The sequence below is a fragment of the Nelumbo lutea genome, chromosome 3 (assembly GCF_056320005.1).
Source record: "Nelumbo lutea isolate HS-2025 chromosome 3, American lotus-T2T, whole genome shotgun sequence".
Taxonomy (NCBI): domain Eukaryota; kingdom Viridiplantae; phylum Streptophyta; class Magnoliopsida; order Proteales; family Nelumbonaceae; genus Nelumbo; species Nelumbo lutea.
In genome coordinates this window covers 46,951,333-46,970,668 of record NC_142686.1, presented here as the reverse complement: position 1 = coordinate 46,970,668, position 19,336 = coordinate 46,951,333, and the positions used below count along the sequence as shown (strand labels likewise).

The following is a 19,336-nucleotide window of genomic DNA, read 5'->3' as shown; positions in this document are numbered from 1 at the left end:
AACCGACGACTGGCAGAGGTTATGACGCTCGAATTGACGACTGGCAGAGGTTATGATGCCCGAACCAGCATCTGGTAGAGGAAATGACACCTGATCTGGCAGAGGCAGTGATGCCCGGACTAGCAGAGGTATGGAAGTAAGTGTACAGGGTGATTATAAAAGGCCCCCATCTCCCAAAGAAGGGGGTACATGATATTTTGTGCTTTCTAGTCTTGAAATCCATTGTTTCCCCTTGCCTTCTCAAGAGCACTAACTTGAGCTTTAGAGTGTTCCAATCGGGTTCCTCCCCAAAAGTCTCCAGCTTCTTCCTTGTTTCAGGCACTTTCAGCTCTGTCGGAGGTGAGATAACCAGCAACTAGGACTTGACCAGATCGCGCATCATCATTTGGAGCCGTCTGTGGGAAGACTTCAAAAAGCCTCCCCTAACCTTTAACTCTCTCTCTCTCTCTCTCTCTCTCTCTCTCTCTCTCTCTCTCTCTCTCTCTCTCAATGAAACCTTAGCTTCCATGGCTTCTTCTAGCAGCAACAGGCATAACGCCAACTTGAATGCTATAGGGGAATACCCTCAGCCCGCCACTATATGCATTGGGCAGTTCACCGTCCCTCTATCGACGAACGAAATCCCTAGCCTCAATGCACCAAACATGGTGGCACCTGTGAATGTTTCCCTTCCCCTCCCTATCGAGACAACCTTTGTCGAACCGGCCATTGTCCCTATGGCGACTAGCCAGAACCAACTTCAAGTTTGAGCTCGGCACTCCAAGTCAACATCTTGGACGAGGTAAAGAAGAAACAAGCTCGGACGAGGTAAAAATCGCCCCCCTATTCTCTCAGTCCCTTCCCCCCTCTCATCAAACTCCCCTCTCTAGACAAGTATGATGGGTCCTTTGACCCCAATGACCATGTCGATGCTTTCTAGTCCCAAATGCACCTGGCAAGGACCAGTGAACCCTGCATGTGTGTGGCCTTCACTACCACCTTTAGGGGAGTGGCCCGCACCTGGTACAGGAACCTGGCCCCCAGGTCAATAAGAAGCTGGACCCAGTTCATGTAGGTCTTCACCGCGCACTTTGTTACCAGCAAGCGGTGCCCCCAAACCGAGGAGAGCATCTTCAAAACAGTCCAGAGGGAAGGAGAGTCCATCCGGGGCTACATCAAGCAGTTCAATGACGCGTGCTTGCAGATACCGCGCCTAGACCCCGCGGTGCAGCTCGCGGCAGCCAAGAGGGGAGTGACACACAAGGAGTTCAAGTGGCACATGGTAGTTAACCAGCCTGTGACCGTGGCTGAATTCCTCAAGCTTGCGAACAAATTCATGAGAACAAAGGAGGAGATCAACCAAAGGACTGAAAGCGGGATCGAAAAAAGGAAGAGGAAAGGCGAGCCCTTCAACCCAGATGACAGAAGAAGGAAAGACCCAGCTCGGGAGACGAAGCCAAGCCAGCCGTTCCGAGCTCCCTTAGCAGGTCGGACAGACTACACACCCTTAAACGTGAAGTGGGCCGAGATTTTAATGACGATCAAAGACGCCCCGTATGTGAAGTGGCCACCTCGTCTGAAGGAAAACCCGAACGAGAGGAATAAAAACTTGTACTGCAGTTTCCATAGGGACCACGGTCATAGCACTAAACATTGTAATAATCGACGAGATAGAGGAACTTATCCATCGCGGGTATCTACAAAATTTTGTACAGCACAATAAAATAATAATAGTAATAAGACAGGTCAGCAGGGAGAGCACAACAGAGACACTCCCGAGTCCAGCAACTGGCCAGCAGAACCACAAAAGCAGCCCCCGGAGGGAATACCAATTCGGGGAACAATCCACGTGATCGTTGGAGGATCAATCGTTGCAGGGTGCACCTTAGCAGCAGCTCGGGCATCAACCCGGGAGGCCGCCAGAGAAGAACAAAATCCCTTGAAGTGGCCTAGGACGGAAGACCCCATATTCTTCACCGAAGATGATGTGCGTAGGGTCCACTACCCCCACGACAACCACTTGTCATAAAGATAAAGGTCAACAACTTTGAAGTCCAGCACATACTCGTTGACTCTAGCAGTTCGGCGGACATCCTTTTTAAAGCGGCCTTCGACAAACTCCAGTTCCGAGAAAGTGACTTGAAGCCCGCGAATACCCCGTTGGTCAGCTTCAGCGGAGAAGAGGTCAGACCCCTAGGAAAGGTCACAGTACCTATGGAAGTCGACACATGGCCCAACACAGTAAGACTCCGTCACGATTTCTAGGTGGTCGCGACCCCCTCTCCCTACAATGCCATAGTAGGTCGGCCGATCACCCACACTTTTAAAGCCGCGATGTCCACTTACTATTTGGCCATGAAGTTCCCAACGGACTTCGGCATCGGGGTAGTGCAGGGCGACCATCTCGAGTCCCGTAAGTGCTACATCACCGCCCTCAAGAGAAAGGCCAAGGTAATCGGCGGCCTCGAACTGGAGCGACTAGTGGAACAGAACGAGGAGCGAGTTGCGCCAATGGAGAAAACTGTTCCCGTCCCTGTCTCGACAAAAGACCCCGCCAGATCACTTCATGTCTGAGCGTCCCTAGAAGAACCCTTGCGATCCGAACTGGTATGCTTCTTACTCATAAACTTAGATGTTTTTGCTTGGTTCGTGGCAGAAATGCCCGGCATAGACCCTAAGCTCATAACTCACAAGCTCAATACTGACCCTGTAGTTAGGCCCATTAGACAGAAGAAACTCCTCGCAGTAGACTTTATAAGGGAAGTTCATTACCCGAGCTGGGTAGCCAACCCCGTTCTGGTAAAAAAGGCGAACGGCAAGTGGCGCATGTGCGTCGACTACATTGACCTGAACCGAGCTTGCCCGAAGGATTGCTTCCCCCTCCCCAGGATTGACCCCCTAGTGGACACGACCTTGGGACACGAGTTGCTAAGCTTCCTGGATGCCTACTCGGGCTACAAACAAATCAGGATGGACCCAGCCAACGAGGAAAAAACCTCTTTTGTAGCCAAGTTCGACCTATACTGATACAAAGTTATGCCCTTCAGACTGAAAAATGATGAGGCAACCTTTCAAAGGCTTGTGAATAAGTTGTTTCAACCCTTAATTGACGCAAAAATAGAGTGTTATGTAGATGACATGGTCGTCAAGACATAGTTTTCGCATGAATTAATACAAGATCTGCATTGTCTTTCAAATTCTGCGTCAATTTAACATGAAACTAAACCCAAATAAGTGTGTCTTCGGTGTCACATCGGGTAAGTTCCTAGGGTACATCGTCAACCAACGCGGTATTGAGGCCAACCCTGATAAAATAAAAGCCATCCTAGATATGAGACCACCCCGAAAAGTAAAAGAGATTCAGAGGTTAAATGGCATAATAGCCGCTCTGAGCCGTTTTATGTTTAAGTCAGCAGACCGATGCCTGCCCTTCTTCAAGGCAATAAAAGGCAAAGGGTTCAAGTGGAACCCGGAATGCCAGCTCGCATTTGATGAGCTCAAAAGATACCTTGCCAGTATCCCAGTATTGACCCGGCCCGAAGAGGGCGATGTTTTAGAATTGTACCTCTCAGCAAGCGATGAAGTGGTCAGTTCGGTACTGGTAAAGGAAGCAGATCGGGTCCAATGACCCATCTACTATGTTAGTAAAATATTGCAGGGAGCAGAAACAAGATACCCGGAGATAGAAAAGTTAGCCTATCGCTGGTCATTGCGGCCCGCAAACTCCGTCCGTATTTCCAAGCCCATACCATCATCGTCCTCACCGACAAACCCTTGAGCCAAGTATTACTCAGGCCCGAGGTCTCCAGTCAATTAACGAAGTGGGCCATCGAACTCAGTGAGTACGACCTCCAGTACAAGCCACGAACCGCTATCAAAGCTCAAGCCTTGGCGGATTTTGTTGCTGAATGCACGTTCAGCTCCGAGGTTCTCAACCCTGTTGAGCACGAGACCCCCGGTTCGGGTGAGCTCTCCCAGGCCGGTTGAGTCCGAGCCCCGTGAGGTCGCACCCTGTTTGGTATCTCTCCTGGTTAGGCCGAGCGCGAACTGGGATGAAGAGCCCTGAATCCTTCATGTGGATGGCTCCTCAAATCAGTAGGGCAGCGGAGCCGGTGTAGTTCTCCACGGTCCGAGTGGCATGAAACTAGAGTACGCGCTACGCTTCGATTTCGCAGCATCCAACAACGAGGCAGAATACGAGGCGTTGATTGCCAAGCTAGCTCTAGCGCAAGAGGTAAAGGCAAAACACATAGTTATCTATAGCGATTCCCAGCTTGTGGTCAACCAAGTTATAGGGAAATACGAAGCCCACGAGCCAACTATGATCGCCTACTTGGCAAAGGTAAAAGAGGCTCTGCTTAGCTTCCAGTCACACTTCATCAAGCAAATCCCAAGGTCAGAGAATACTGAGGTCGACGCCCTGTCCCAGCTAGCCAGCACCAGTGACAACACCATGAGAACTGTGTACATAGAGGACTTACCTCGGCCTAGCATTCTCCGGGGGGCAGAGGAGGTCGCTCCTGTCACCCAAGCAGAACCGAGTTGGATTGATCCACTCACGAGCTTCCTGCTACATGGAACCCTCCCCACAAAACGCAACGCCACCAAGAGGGTAGAGCGCCAGACAACCAAGTACGTCATGATAGACGGACGACTATACCAAAGATCATACACGCTCCCTTACCTGTGCTGCTTGCGACCTCCCGAAGTCGAGCTCATACTCCGCGGCATTCATGAAGGCCTATGTGGCGGACACCTGGGGGTAGGGCCTTCGCTCAAATGGCACTACGATAGGGGTACTATTGGCCAACAATGAAAGCAGACGCCGTCGGGAAAATCAGAAAGTGCAAGAAGTGCCAAAAGCATGCCAATATTCACCACCAGCCCGTCGCCGACCTCAAGTACCTCACTAGCCCATGACCCTTCGCACAATGGGGTATCGACCTACTCAGGCCATTCCGCTAGCAACAGGAGGAAGGAAGTTCCTAGTAGTGGTGGTAGACTACTTCACCAAGTGGATTGAAGCTGAAACTCTCATAACCATCACAGCTCGAAACGTCCAGAACTTCTTCTAGAAGAACATAGTGAGCCGCTTCGGGATACCTCGGGTACTGATCTCCGACAATGGCAAGCAGTTCGAGGACATCAAATTCCAAAAGTGGTGCCAAGACATGGGAATCCGGAAAAACTTCACGTTGGTTGCGCACCCACAAGCAAACCGTCAGGCAAAAGTCACGAACAGAGTATCCTCCGCGGACTACAAGCCAGGCTAGACCAAGCTAAAGGGTTATGGGCAGATGAGCTGCCCAGCGTCCTATGGGCATACCGAACTATAGAGAAGACCGCCACCGGAGAAACTCCCTTCAACCTCACCTATGGCACGGAGGCAGTCATCCCAACCGAAATCGAAATCCCCTCACTTCGGTTGGAAGCATACAACGACAATACTAATAACGACGAGCTACATACCAACCTCGACCTACTTGACAAGGTGAGGGACCTCACATACATCAGGACCGCAGCGTACAAGCAAAGGGTAGCTCGGTACTACAACGCCAGAGTTAAGAGATGAAACTTCCGCGTTGGCGGCCTGGTTTTTTGCAAGGTCATGGTACCCGAGCCCGACATTGGCAAACTCGGGCCAAACTGGGAAGGACCCTACCAAGTAAAAAGAGCACTCGGGGGAGCATACGAGCTCAAGACCCTGGAGGGTAAACAAATACCCCTGGCATGGAACATCATCAACTTAAGACGATTTTACCTATAAATTATCAAACTAAGCAAGCCATGAGCCACTACCAAAGCCCAAGGGTCTGAATGTTGAGCTAACAAAGACCTCGACACCCTAAGGCCCCGAAGGCCGAGCTAAAGATGACCTCGACACCTTATCAACAATAAGCTGCACGAGTATGGATCCCGAGGTGCATAGCCCAGGGCCCAATTCAACTTATGTTAACTAAACTGGGCGGAGAACAGGTCAGGCGTATAGCCTTACTATGATAACCCGCCTCAGGAACTATTCATTGCAAAAAAAGGGAAATAACTACCCAACACTATACCAAAAAAAGGGGAACTATTCATTGCAAAATAAACTTGTTTACACTTCATCCAAAAAAAAACAAAAAATGAAAGCACAACAGCAACGAGCTCACAAGCCCGGAGGTACATCTTCCTCGCCTTCAGAAGGGACTTCGACGATACCCGAAGGACCAGCTTCGTCTTTGGAATCCGCTTCTTCGTCAACTGCAGCAGCCATTTCCGGAGTGATGCACGAGGTGGTTATGGCACTAATGTTGAGCTCAGGGTACGTGTTCCTTATCATCCATCGGCTCAACTTGAAACCCCTTCTGTATGAGCTCACCATCATGTTGTCAAAGCGCGGCGATGTGATGTAATCTCGCCTTCACCTCTTCGATGGCCCGAGAGAAGATCTCAGTCTTCTCCCTGATATCATCCTGAAGGTACTCGACCTGATGCTCCAGGTCCAGCTTCAGGCCCGCCATGTGTCTCACCACCATTCCTAAGGCCTCTTTGTCCCTCCGAGACATCATTAGCTCGGCTCGTGCAGCACGGGAAGCCGCTTCGGCAACTTGTGCTCGCTTCAAGCCCCTCTCCGCCTAGATTGCCAAAGCGTGGATAGAGCAGTTCACTTGCCAGAACGAGAACAAATCAGCTCGGTAAAAAAAAAAAACAAAAAAAACAAACACTACTTCGACTTACCACCATGGCGTGAGAGGCAGCATGAGCGCCTATGAGATTTGTAGGAAGATCAGCCCACGCCACGACCTCCTCGGGACAAGTAGCCTTCTTGCTTTTTCGGAGAGCGTAGCTCGGCGTCAGCACGCTCCCAACCTCATCATGACTTCCCGAGTTTGAAGGCACAGCCCGGGTATAAGCAGTATCAGCATAGGGGACTCCTGCCACTTCTTGAACTGGAGGGGCCACCTCGGACTCCCTAGGAGGCTCCATTCTCGGTGCCTCGAGCTCCGCAACCCGGGAAGGATCTGCATAGACCCGCTTAGAAGCATGCTTCCTCCTTTTCATACCGTCGAGCAGACTCACATCTTGAATCTTCTCTGCCTCCATAGCACTTGCAAAAAAGAACTCGGCGTCAAAAGACGAGAATAAAAACAAAAGCAAAAGTATCTTCGTCTGAGCAAGAAACCTACCCGAACTCAGATCGGCCTAAATAAGCTTGTCCTCCGTCAGGGAGACTTTGCATTTGAGCCCAAGCCGGGCCCAGTCCTAGAGGCCCTTCACCGTATCTTCGTCTAATGCGACCCCGGGGTCAGGAATGGCCAACCCCCACTCAGTAGGAAACGGCCACCCCGTAGCACTTCGAACCACGAAGTAGTCCCGCTTCCATGCCGGGACCTTATTTGGGAGATCGTGTAAGATCTTGAAGCTCGGACGAGGTGACAAGTAGTAGGCCCTCCTACGCCCGGGCAGGGGACCCGCTTGTTTCTTAAGCATGAGAATAGCGGAAAAAATCTCCAGGTCCTAAGGAAGGCAGTGCTCGCAGCAAAGGGAGATGGTCTCGATAAGGTTGCAGATGGAGTTCGGGTGAAGCTGGCCTACAATGATGCTGAAGTGGTTCATGACCTCGACGATAAGGGGGTGGAAGGGAAGGCATAGCCCAGCAACAATTTGCTCTCGGAATATCACGATCTCGTCCGGACCGTGCTCCCAAGGAAAGTCGCCCGAGGGTAAAATATAAGTATACTCCCCAGGCAGGTTGTACTGGGCGATAAGGGACCAAAGCCTCTCGGGCGTCATAGTGGAAGGTCCAAACTTATCTGGCACCCGACCTCAACGGGAGGTGGATGCCAAGCTACCCGAGGTGACTCAGCTTACGGGTTCTTCCTCGAGCTCTACCTCGGGCCCCACCTCAAACTCACTAAGGCTGTCGGGGGCAACAACTCGATTCGTAGAACCAGCATCGGACCCCCAGGAGACTATCTAAACTACCCGAGCTAGACAACGAAACAAAGAGAAGGCTGAGGACTCACCGGGAAAAGCTACCGAACTATGAAAAATGATGCGAGCTGACAGGTTTGGACGCGAGCTCAAGGAACGAATGCTGAAGAATGGCGAAGAAAAGTGACCAGTGGCCCCCCACTATTTATAGCCACTATACTCGCACATCAATGGCCAAGATCAAAACCATCCAACGGCTCCCTGCAAAACCGGTTGTGCACTGCCCAAGGAGAAGTCAGTTTGGCGTGCATTTTTGATGTTCAAAAATTTAAAATCGATTACGTCCGCGCATGAGCTGCATGCAACCCGGGATTAACCCCTGGTCGAACCAAGCCGATCCTGCTCAGGCCAAGAAAACAAGCAGGTCAGATTGGGGAAGTTCCAAACCAAGGCCAAGGCGTCACGAGGCAAATCCACCCATCATCCCGTGAACTCCCCATGCTGGGTTAGGACCCCGAGCACGGGGAGTGGGGGGACAACTGATGGAGGGAGATTTGGCCCGACCCCTTGGCCACACGACATGTGGAAGCAACTGAGAGTGACCTGGCAGAAGCGCCAACTCAACACAACAGCGGGCCCACAACCCGAGCTCCCCAAGGAAGAACCCAAGCTCTCCCTTGGAGGTCCTGAGCCTGACAAGGAGCGCAAAGGGCAAAAACCCGAGCTGACCCACCCCTGGGCAGTTCAGGCCACACTTCTATCCGAACTCAAGACTTCACCTCACACACCACTTCGGTTCCAAGTTGCCTGACTGAACAGCCGTACCTGACGCCCAGGAAACCCGTACACGGAGGCGGCGTGCCTGACTGATTAGGGGCCCGACACATGACAGCCACCCTCCAACGGCCACCTACCACCGCCATCTCAGACGTGGCAGGAACGACATTGACAAGGAAGACAGTGGTGGTTATGTCACCTGAATTGGCAACTGGCAATGGCAGTTATGACACCCGAACTGGCGACTGGCAGAGGTTATGATGCCTGAACTGACGACTGGCAGAGGTTATGACGCTCGAACTGACGAGTACTAACTTGAGCTTCGAAGTGTTCCAATCGGGTTCCTCCCCGGAAATCTCCAGCTTCTTCCTTGTTTCAGGCACCTTCAGCTCTGTCGAAGGCGAGATAACCAGCAACTAGGACTTAACCAGATCGCGCATCATCAACAATAATTTTTCCACTCTTTCAATTAGGAAACTAAATAAGGCTTTTTTGATTTACCAATTCTTGTAGGCAGCCCCAAATAAATAGATGGGGTAACCACTTTTTTCATTTTAAGGAATTTGGCCTTCATCCTTTGAATTTTAGGATGCAAGTTTCTACTGAAAAAAATCTCAATTTTTGAGAAATTTACCTGTTGACCAGAGGCTTCTTCATAGATTTGGAAAGTATCCAAGAGAATATGCCCCTCCCCTAAGTTTGCTTTGGTAAATATGTAACTGTCATCTACAAAAAACAAGTGAGAGATAGTTGGACAGTTTCTGGTGATTGAAATGCTAGTAATCTTCTTTTGGATCACAAGCTCTATAAGTTTAGTAGACAAGGATTTTGAACAAAGTAAGAATAGGTAAGGGGACAAAGGATCTCGTTGCCTTAAACCCCTTTCAGGATAGAATTTATTACTTGGGCAACCATTAACTAGAACTCTATACGAGACTATGGTTATAGATTGAAGCACCCAGTTAACCCATTTAGCACCAAACCCCATCTACAACAAAACCTTCTCAAGGAAAAAAAAAATCTTTTAGAGGCAATTCCAAAAATTTATGTACTCTGAACCCCTCTGCACCACAGTTTCACCAATTTCTAATGGGCTCTGATCTGCTGCCACCAGCTGTTCCCACATCCCGATCCATGAGACATTACAGCGGTCTATTGTGCATATTTCGGATTGATTTCTAGTTGAGTTTCTTCAATTTAACTGTAATATTAAAGATATTGAGAACATGATAAAGAACCCAATAGATAAATAAAGGCAACTACAACCAAAGATAATTATTTCTCCAGTTTAGCCTGAAGAGTTAAATTAACTCTTTTAAGAGATGCAAGATTATTGACTTTAATACCAAATAGGCATCTCTAATTGGGAACATAGAAGTTGGAAAAGTGAGTTCTTTCAAGATTTGGTTCCACTCCAAAGGTATATTTACAACTAAATCATCTGACCCTTTAACTGGGGATCCAGAATGTCGAAAGTGGGCCTTATTGGTGATGATACTTACATCTTTGACTGCCCTTTGATAAAACAAATTTAGACTACCATTATTGACAGATTGCAGAAAGAGTTAGATGCATGTCTACTCTATAAGAGAAGCTAATCAACTTGCTGTTTTTATTTTTTTATTTCTTAGACTGAGGTAAAAATTCCACACACAGAAAGTAGACCAGTTCATGGGCTACTCTGACCCAGCTCGTTATGTGCTATAAACATTAGGCCCAACTATTTTTTTGGCTTGGGCTCAGGTTTTTCAAAATAAGTCCAGTTTATGCCCAAACCCAGCCTCTTAATATTATATACATATTTACATACATATATACATATACACATGTATAAAATATGTTAGACAGTTTTGTATGCCCTTAGTTTCAATCAAAATGATGTACTTTATGAGTTTATTGTAAATGAATAAAAGTACATATTTGATTCATGTTCCCTTGGTATGTTTCTGTGTAATACCCTTAAACTGGACACTTAATGAGACTCGTGTTAGTTTAGAATATTCACATCCAGTGGGTGGGTCTAGGGAGATCTATCCTGACAAGGCTGACACTGTGGTGCCACCAAGTCGGTTGGGATGGCTTGTCTCAGCTACTGGGGTGAGACCCTAGGCACATACAGTGTAGGATTAATTGAATCTTTGAACTGGACCAGATTTCCAGTATTGCCCTGGACCTTGGAGATTGATAGGCAAAACTTGAAAGTTACACCCGATCCCTAGACTCGATTATGATACGGCACTAGGTGTCGAATTAGGCTGTCTTTGATGTACCAATCAGTGAGATCCTTAGCGGGAGTCAAAACCTAGGTATGTTGGAACAGTCTGAGAATTAATCTGAGTGGGTGATCATAGTGACAGGATCAGCCCCTTTGTCGGACAAAGGTAATGATCGGGGATGCACTCTCACTAATGGAAACCAAGACTGCCGGCAGCCGATTTCAATCGTTGAGATTTGTTTTGCAAATTATATTTTATATGAGATATAAAAGTATATAAATTATGGTTTCGAAATGATTTGCAAAAGGTTTTAATTCCCGGGATCCATATAAGAGAGAGTGCAATACTGTTCCTTGCAGCCGAGGGAGAGGTCATCTCTTGTCGGGTAGTGTATGATCATTATGGACTGAGAGGTTAAGTGTAAGACCATTGAGGATAATGCCTGATGGGCTAATCTTGCATCTGCCCACAGTCCCTGGGTGTTACAAGGTGGTTTGGCCCAATGACCACTTAGGGTAAGTGTTGGGCCCATAGAGCCCATCTGATGGGTTTCAGGGGGTGCACTGTCCATAACAGTGCATTCGGCCAGGCCTTGTAACAAAGGCTGGGCTGAACCCATGTGGCTGATGTATAGATCAATGTTTGGGTCCCACGCCATACAAGGAAGCCCAACTGGGCAGCAGTTTGGAAGGCTAAATGAATACATAACCTTAAATGGGCCTTAAGCCCATTTCGAACTGGGCTAATTTGATTAGTCACTTAAGGGGCGAATTCTGAGATAAGATCAGTTGATATGATTGGGCCCACTCCCTATCCACTTAGAGAGTCCAAGATCTGAATAAGATTTAGATCTGGAAACTACCTAATTAGATTAGGAGATGGTCGATCTAATCTGCAGATAAGATAAGTGTTATCCATTATCTTAAAGGGACTTCTAATCCATATATGATTTGGGTTAGCAACTCCTAGTGGGATTAGGAGTTGATCCCTTTAAGTCTATAAAAGGAAGAGGGGGCGGTAGCCTTTAGACACAACAGAAAACCACAAGCAATAGTCTTGTCTTCAGAGCTGAAATCACAGAAGAGAGAATTCTGCTCCCTGCAAATACTCTCTTGCCGCCTCCTTCCTGCAGTCGCCGCCTACAGCAGTTTGATCTCCATTCCTTGGGAGAAATCAATATTGGATCTTGATTCCAATCTTTTGGAGAAAAGATTGGTGGGAGTTGTATTCACAAGCCGTCCAGGTGATTCTTGAGAAGGATCAAGTTCTTTTGGAAAAACACTGTTGATTCTGCTCTACCCTGCACTGCGCCATGTTCAGTGGGAGCAGATTTTGGATCCTTCCTTGGGCGTGAACACCTCAATTAAGAGATATTATTTCTCTGTATCAAGTATTATCTCTTCCTACTCCTTTTGGTTCAGATCTGGTCTAGTTTATAGTTCAAGAATGATCCTTGAAAATATGATTTTCTAAATAGGGAATTCGATTCCCAGTTGAAGGGAGAGAAAAATTTTTGAAATTTGTCCACTTATTCCGCAATCTTTGGGCGTCCATGTGATGGATTTCCTATCCCTTCAAAATATATATAATAATTAATAAAATATTTAATATATAATAATAATAATAATAATAATAATAATTAGGACTTTTTACAGAAAAATTAATAAAGTTTTAGCTGTACAGAAGGTCAAGTTTTTTGACAAATCAGTCCTACCCTCTTAAGGCCATTCTTTTTCGACTGCAGAGAGAAGGCTCCAAAGAATATCTTGATAGGAACTCTTACGGACAAGCTTTTTTTTTTATATTTTATTTTCTCTCATCAATAAAAATATCCTCAAACTGTTTCCTCCTTGTAAGAAGAAACTAGGAGTGTTATTGCTCTATGCAAAAACACTCAACTAAGGGAATCGTTCGAGACCATTAAGACGAGTTCTCAAAACCGCCCATCAGTAGAGGACTCAAGATCTTTTGCGGCTTGTCAAATTCTAGATTCAAGTGGACAAGGAACTTTTTAATCAAAATTAATGAAGGATTCTGTAGGATCGTTGCCAGTTAGTTCAAAACTCAAGAGAGAAGCATGATTAAGTACATAAAACAACCAAAAGCCGAATTGGTTTACATAAATAGATCTTTATTCATAAAGAGGAGGTTAGATAGAAAAATTAAATTAAATTAAAGGGAAATTTTCAGATTAGTACCCTGTACTTTGGGCTAGTGCCACTTTAATCCCCGAATTTTAAAATGCGATAATTCAGTATCCGAACTTTTAAAACATGACAATCTAGAACCTACTGTTAACTAGCTGTTAACCAGCCATTAAAAGGCATTTGAAAAAGATACAAATGCCCTTTGAGTGTCTTCTAATTTTCTTTATCAACCATCCAAACATTGACAAAAAAGTTAACAACATCAAATCCTTGCCTCTTGTATTCAAGGAACTTGGAGTCACTAGAATGCCCACTCAAATGTGACTCCAACTTTCTTGAATGGAAAAGGCAGGGATTTGGGACTGTTAATTTTTGTTAACGTTTAGATGGTTGATAAAGAAAATTAAATAACATTTGAAGGACATTTGTGTCTTTCTTAAATGCCACTCAACGACCGATTAACAGCTAGTTAACAGTAGGTACTGGATTGTTACATTTTGAAAGTTTGAGTACTGAATTGTTGCATTTGAAAGTTCAGGGACCAAAGTGACACTAGACCCAAAGTACAGAGTACTAATCAGGAATATACCTAAATTAAAAGGTTTGGTTCTCCAACCAAGAAAAACCCTAAAAATTCAAAATCGTATCCTTCTAGTTAATTAGCAGTCCTTTGAGATCTGTTTAAAGAAGCAGACCAACAATCCGGTTATGAGATTGCAAGCCCTAAAAATACTGACTCAAAATCCGAATAAACTCCATGACAAACAATGAATCTCATTGGTGGCAGCCACATATATCCTCCATTAATATACACAAAAAATTTCAGGCAAATTGAGTCTACGAGACTTTCGAGAGTACAAATTAGTAATTCTTTCTTTTATTCTTTAATCTTGTTTATTTCAGTGGTTTACATATAAAATACCTGAGAAGTTTAGAGGTGAATTTAGCATTGAAGTTCTGTTTAAATTGGAAAAGCTTGCTAATGATGCACGAGCTGAGAGTTTGAGAAATAGGAGAGCTAGAATGCACTTAATCGCGCATACCTGGACTTGAGGGTCAATGCCCTTATATAGTTGAGTTGTCGTGGGTCTCACGAAATAGCTCTGGGATCCTCAGCTCGCATAAATGGGATCCATTCCACTTTAGAAGGAGGGTAATGTCAATAAAGTCTATCGTTACCTTCCAATCCGAGCGGGGAGAGGATAAGGCCTATTGTTATGCGGCGTGATCTCAGGGGATTCAGAGTCCGCTAAGAAGCTTCTGGAGTCGATTACGTGTCACTTTGGTATTCGGGTGCCAAAGTGGCTTTGGTACCGAGGTGCCCGACACTCGGGCTCCCAAACTACTAACAAGGCTCTCCCTGTTGAGTTGTTATCCTACTGGCAGGTCGTGTCCATGTGTCCTTTAGTTACTAGGTTGGGCCAAATCACCCCTCATCACTTGTCTAGACCAAAGACAATCAATAGATGAAAATGAAGATAGAAACTAAAGAGATGATGGCCTTATTTTTCTTTTAATAAATTAATAATATATAGATGAAAATGAAGATGGAAAACAAAGAATGGAAAGCAAGATTGTGTGTGAGAGAGAGAGGGGGTTGGTTAGGCCAAAATTGCTTAATTGGCAGGATTGTATCAAGGGGCAATTCGGTTAACAAAACACTTTTATCAAGAGGATGGGACTCTGACCAGGGCCTCATCATTTTCTATTTCTAGCTCGAAATCGGCCACAACCTGTGAACAGGTTTGATAGAGAACAATAACATAGGAGTTCACATGGGGCCCCACAATGTCCCACAGCACATTCCCAGTGTGTATTGGAAACATTTTCTGATGATGACATAATCATTTCTAATACTATCACCGAGAGATGTTCCCAATACACAGTGGAGATGTATAGTATCAAGCTATGACATTTCTCTTTTTTACGATGGATGAATAAAAAGAAATATTATTAAGTTTTTATTTTTCCTTGTATTGATAATAAAATGATAAATTCACATCAATCAAAATTCAGAAGTAGAATAATACCTTTTCTTGATGCATATTCCAAAGGGTTATAGCTGATAAGGGTAACTTTTGGACCCTAATATCAGTAAAAGTAATACTTTTAATAAAATTTTTAAAATAAGTTAACTTTTTAAAAAATATCAAATAAGGGAAAAAACATTGTTCATCTTCTTCCTCTTGCAAACTATTCATTAATACTGCCGCCCGTCGCCACCTCTGGCAATGCCTTCGCCTCCACCTCTGACCAACGCCACCACCTCCAACTCCGCCTCTAGCAATGTTGCCCCATTCTCATGGAGAAAAGATGAGAGAGAGAGAGAGAGAGAGGAGCCCCATTCTTTGCAAAAACACAACCGACTAGACCTGGCAATTGGGTTGGGTGGGTCGGGTTCAAGTTGGGTTAAGGTACTTCTGGTTGATTTTGGGTTGGGTTGTCAAATGCTAGACCCTATCCCTAAATGTTTGGGTTAGGGTTGACCCATGGGTCAATTCGGGTCATCCCAAAAAATAATTGAAATTTAAAAAATAAAGAAAAATTACATAAAAAATGTCAAAATTAAAGAATTAACCTTAAAATTCTAAATATAAAAGAAAAAACTTGAACAATTAACAATTTAAAGAGTAAACAATAAAAAGTAAAGACCAAATAGAAAAAATTAAAGTGGGTTGACCCATGACCCAACTCAACCCAGTTTTTTCCGGGTCGGGTTGAGTCATTTTTACATTCGAGTAGCTAAATATGAGACCCTAACCCTATTTTTTTGAGTTGGGTTGAGTTGGGTTGGGTCAACTTTTTGCCAAGTCTACGACTCACTTTTTCCCCACTATTTTCTTCAATCTTTTACAATTACCACTATACCACATCAAGGCCAATACCAAACCAAAGACCCACTTCTCCTTTATTTACGAATAAAATAGACCGCCTGAAATAAGCGTACAAACTCTAATACTAAAGCGACACACTTAACTAGACCTTCAGTATCCCAGTTGCTCAACCATGGAGGTGATGCTGACACCTCTTCTTACTAGGGGTGGCAATTTTCCCTGTCCCCGATGGGTACCCGGGCTCCCCAACCCAACGAGATTGGGTTGGGGGACAGGGATAGGGAATGCAATCCCTGCCCCGACCTGCCCCCGATTAATATTATAATTATAAATTATATATATTATATATAATATAATAGATAATATATATTATATAATAATTATTAATTTATTCATAAAACAGTAAAACATAAACATTCGAAGAAAACCCTTCGACTAAACTAGTCTTCGACAGAGTCACTGAGAGAAGAGACAAGAGAGGTGACTGAACCAATAAACCCTAGCTTCGTCTTCATCGCCGATTCGCCGACCGCCAACATCCGTTACAGACTGTCACCACTGCCCACTCGCCCATCGGACAACAGACAGAGGAGGGAAGAGATACTCGAGTCTCGATAGAGACCAAAGAACTGAGAGAAGAGATACTCAAAACAAAGATCTTCCTTCAACCTTCGTCATCGTCGCCGACCGCCGTCACCCTTCGGACTCTCTCTCATCATCGACCTAAACTCTCACAACGGTCTCTCTCTCTCTCTCTCTCTCTCTCTCTCTCTCTCTCTCTCTCTCTCTCTCTTAGTTTGTCTTTCATACTCTCAGTCTTTCTCTCAATAGATGGGGAATTCAGGGATTCGGGTCTCTGACGGGGAATTCATCCCCGTCGGGGTCGGGGATGGAGGGGGGATTCCTTTCCCCGTCGAGGATCGGGGACAGGGATGGGGAGTGATTTGGGGATCGGGGTCGAGGATGGGGAGTGTAATCCCTGCCCCAAACCCGCCCCGTTGTCATTCCTACTTCTTACTCTACTCTTCACTAGGGGTGCTCACGGGCATTTTTCAAAACTGAACTAATACTATTGATTTTTGGAAAACTGATAATCGGAACCAAACCAAAATCAGTCAGTTTTTTTTCCAATATATATTATAAAAAATATATAAATATATATAAAATATTATAATTAATTAACCGGTTGACCGGTGCGGTTCCTCGTGTTTTTGTTTTTTTTCCAATATATATTATAAAAAATATATAAATATATATAAAATATTATAATTTAAATAATAAATAATATATTATATATTATAAATATATATTTATATATAATGCATATTTATTAATTTATAATATATAAAAAACATAAAATATATAATATAATATACATAAATATATATTATATATATAATATAATATACATAAAAATATGTATACCGATTGTTCGATTAACCAATTTTTCGGTTCGATTTCGATTGATTTGATTTTCAGTTTTTTTCTCACCCCTACTCTTCATCCTTTTCTTTAGCTCGCGCTCTCTCTCTCTGCCTTACATTCTCTCTACCTTTGTTTCTTCAGTTGGATAATGGCTTCTGAGTAATGTAAATCAAGTATATTAATATTTTGTTTATTAACTCTTCAAGATTTAAGACACTACTCTCTCTCACACACACACAGTAGCTAAGAAAGCTAGCTAACCTTTTGTTCAGTTGAGGTCTCAGCAACGACAATTGCACTGTACAACAAATGCTCGCACCAAGTATGGCCAGGCATTCAACCAGGTGCAGGCAAGCCCATCATCGCCCGAGGTGGATTTAAGCTCAACCCCAACCAAGCCTACTCCCTCAACGTCCCGGCCGGCTGGTCCGGCCGCATCTGGGGTCGTTAGGACTGATACTTCGACGCCTCTGGCAGAGGCTGCTGTGTCACCGACTGTGGCGGGAACCACTACTGCTATGGCCTCGGTGGGACACCCCCAGCCACCCTAGCCGAGATCACATTCGGGGAACAAGATTTCTACGACGTCAGCCTTGACGAAGACTACAACCTGCCCATCTCCATCACCCTGTTTAGGGGCACCGGCAAGTGCAACTACGCAGGCTGCATTAGCGATCTGAATGAGATGTGCCCGGTCAGGTTGCAAGTCTGATCTCGCGCCAACCGGCGGGTGGTGGCTTGTAAGAGCGCTTGCTTTGCGTTCAAGTCGCCAAAATACTGTTGCACCGGGACTTACGGCAACCCTCATCAGTCCTGCAAGCCAACTGCTTATTCCAGGATCAAGTCTGCTTGTCCCAAGGCTTATTCCTACGCCTATGATGACCCAACTAGCATTGGCACCTGCCGTGGTGGGAGCTATTTGGTCACATTTTGTCCTCACCATTAGATCCTTTCCTCTCTCTCTCTCTCTCTCTCACTAAGGCTATAATTAACCAGTGTTTCTCTCTTATATGATCTTTCAGAAATTACAGTTGTAATCGAGTAATCAACATTTGATGGATGATTTGTAAGAGGAAGAAGATGAACAGATTTTTTATCCTTATTAGATATTTAAAAAAAAATTAACCTATTTTACAAATTTTATTAAAAATATTGTTTTTATTGACATTAAGGGTCAAAATTACCCCTATCAGCTATAATCCCCTGTTCCAAATCTCTGTCACTTGAACACGATAAGATTTGAGTTGATTGATGGTTCGTGGACTCAAATCAGAAACATTTTTCCAACAATCCATTCTTCAGGAAACCTTAACTCTTATTCTTCAAAATCTTCCATGAAATAAAATTCACCATCTTCAAATCCCTCCACTAATTCAACAAGATACTTGAAATCTTCAAAGAACATCGGTTACCGTTCCATTCATCCAAAAAGTTCTCAAGACCGCCTCAACAGAACCCCCTTTCTTCCATGAGGATGAGCTTAGGGGAGGAGGCTGCTGCCGAGGCCTAATTAAGCCAGCAACCCCATAAAGTTTCTTCAAACTTCTGATTTCATCAAACAAAAAAATAGGTAACGGATCACAATTCATTGAGATCACATCTGTGCCCTATAAGAGAGCACCCCACAGTGTCCCAGGGCACATTTCTGTTTCGTATTGAAAACATCTCCGGATGATAATACCAGTCCCGATGCTGTTACTTACTTTTGTCGATGGACAATCGACAGTCTATTTCATAATATCTTTTTCCCCATCTTTCTTTGAACGCACGATAGTCGCTGGGTACCATCTGTTTTGGTAGAAAAGCTCAACATCCGATCCGGGGCCAAGATATCCCACCTCTTCCATTGTCTTTCACTCAGAGGTATGTATCTCTCAACTAAAATCTCAATAGTAGTATTTGAAACAAGGCATTTTTTGTCAAGATGTAGGTGCGTTCAAAAGGAGTTTTGCGAACCAAGACTCGACCGTAGGAATATAACCGGGAGGTTGTTAACCAGAGAGAGAGAGAGAAAGGGACAGAGGGTATTCTCAGAGGTTAC

At 44.9% G+C, this 19,336-nt stretch overlaps 1 pseudogene; it reads left to right on the top strand.

The window, feature by feature from the left end:
- The first annotated feature begins 7,343 nt into the window (after positions 1-7,343).
- Positions 7,344-18,638, top strand: LOC148864733 (thaumatin-like protein; annotated as a pseudogene).
- Positions 18,639-19,336: the final 698 nt, after the last annotated feature.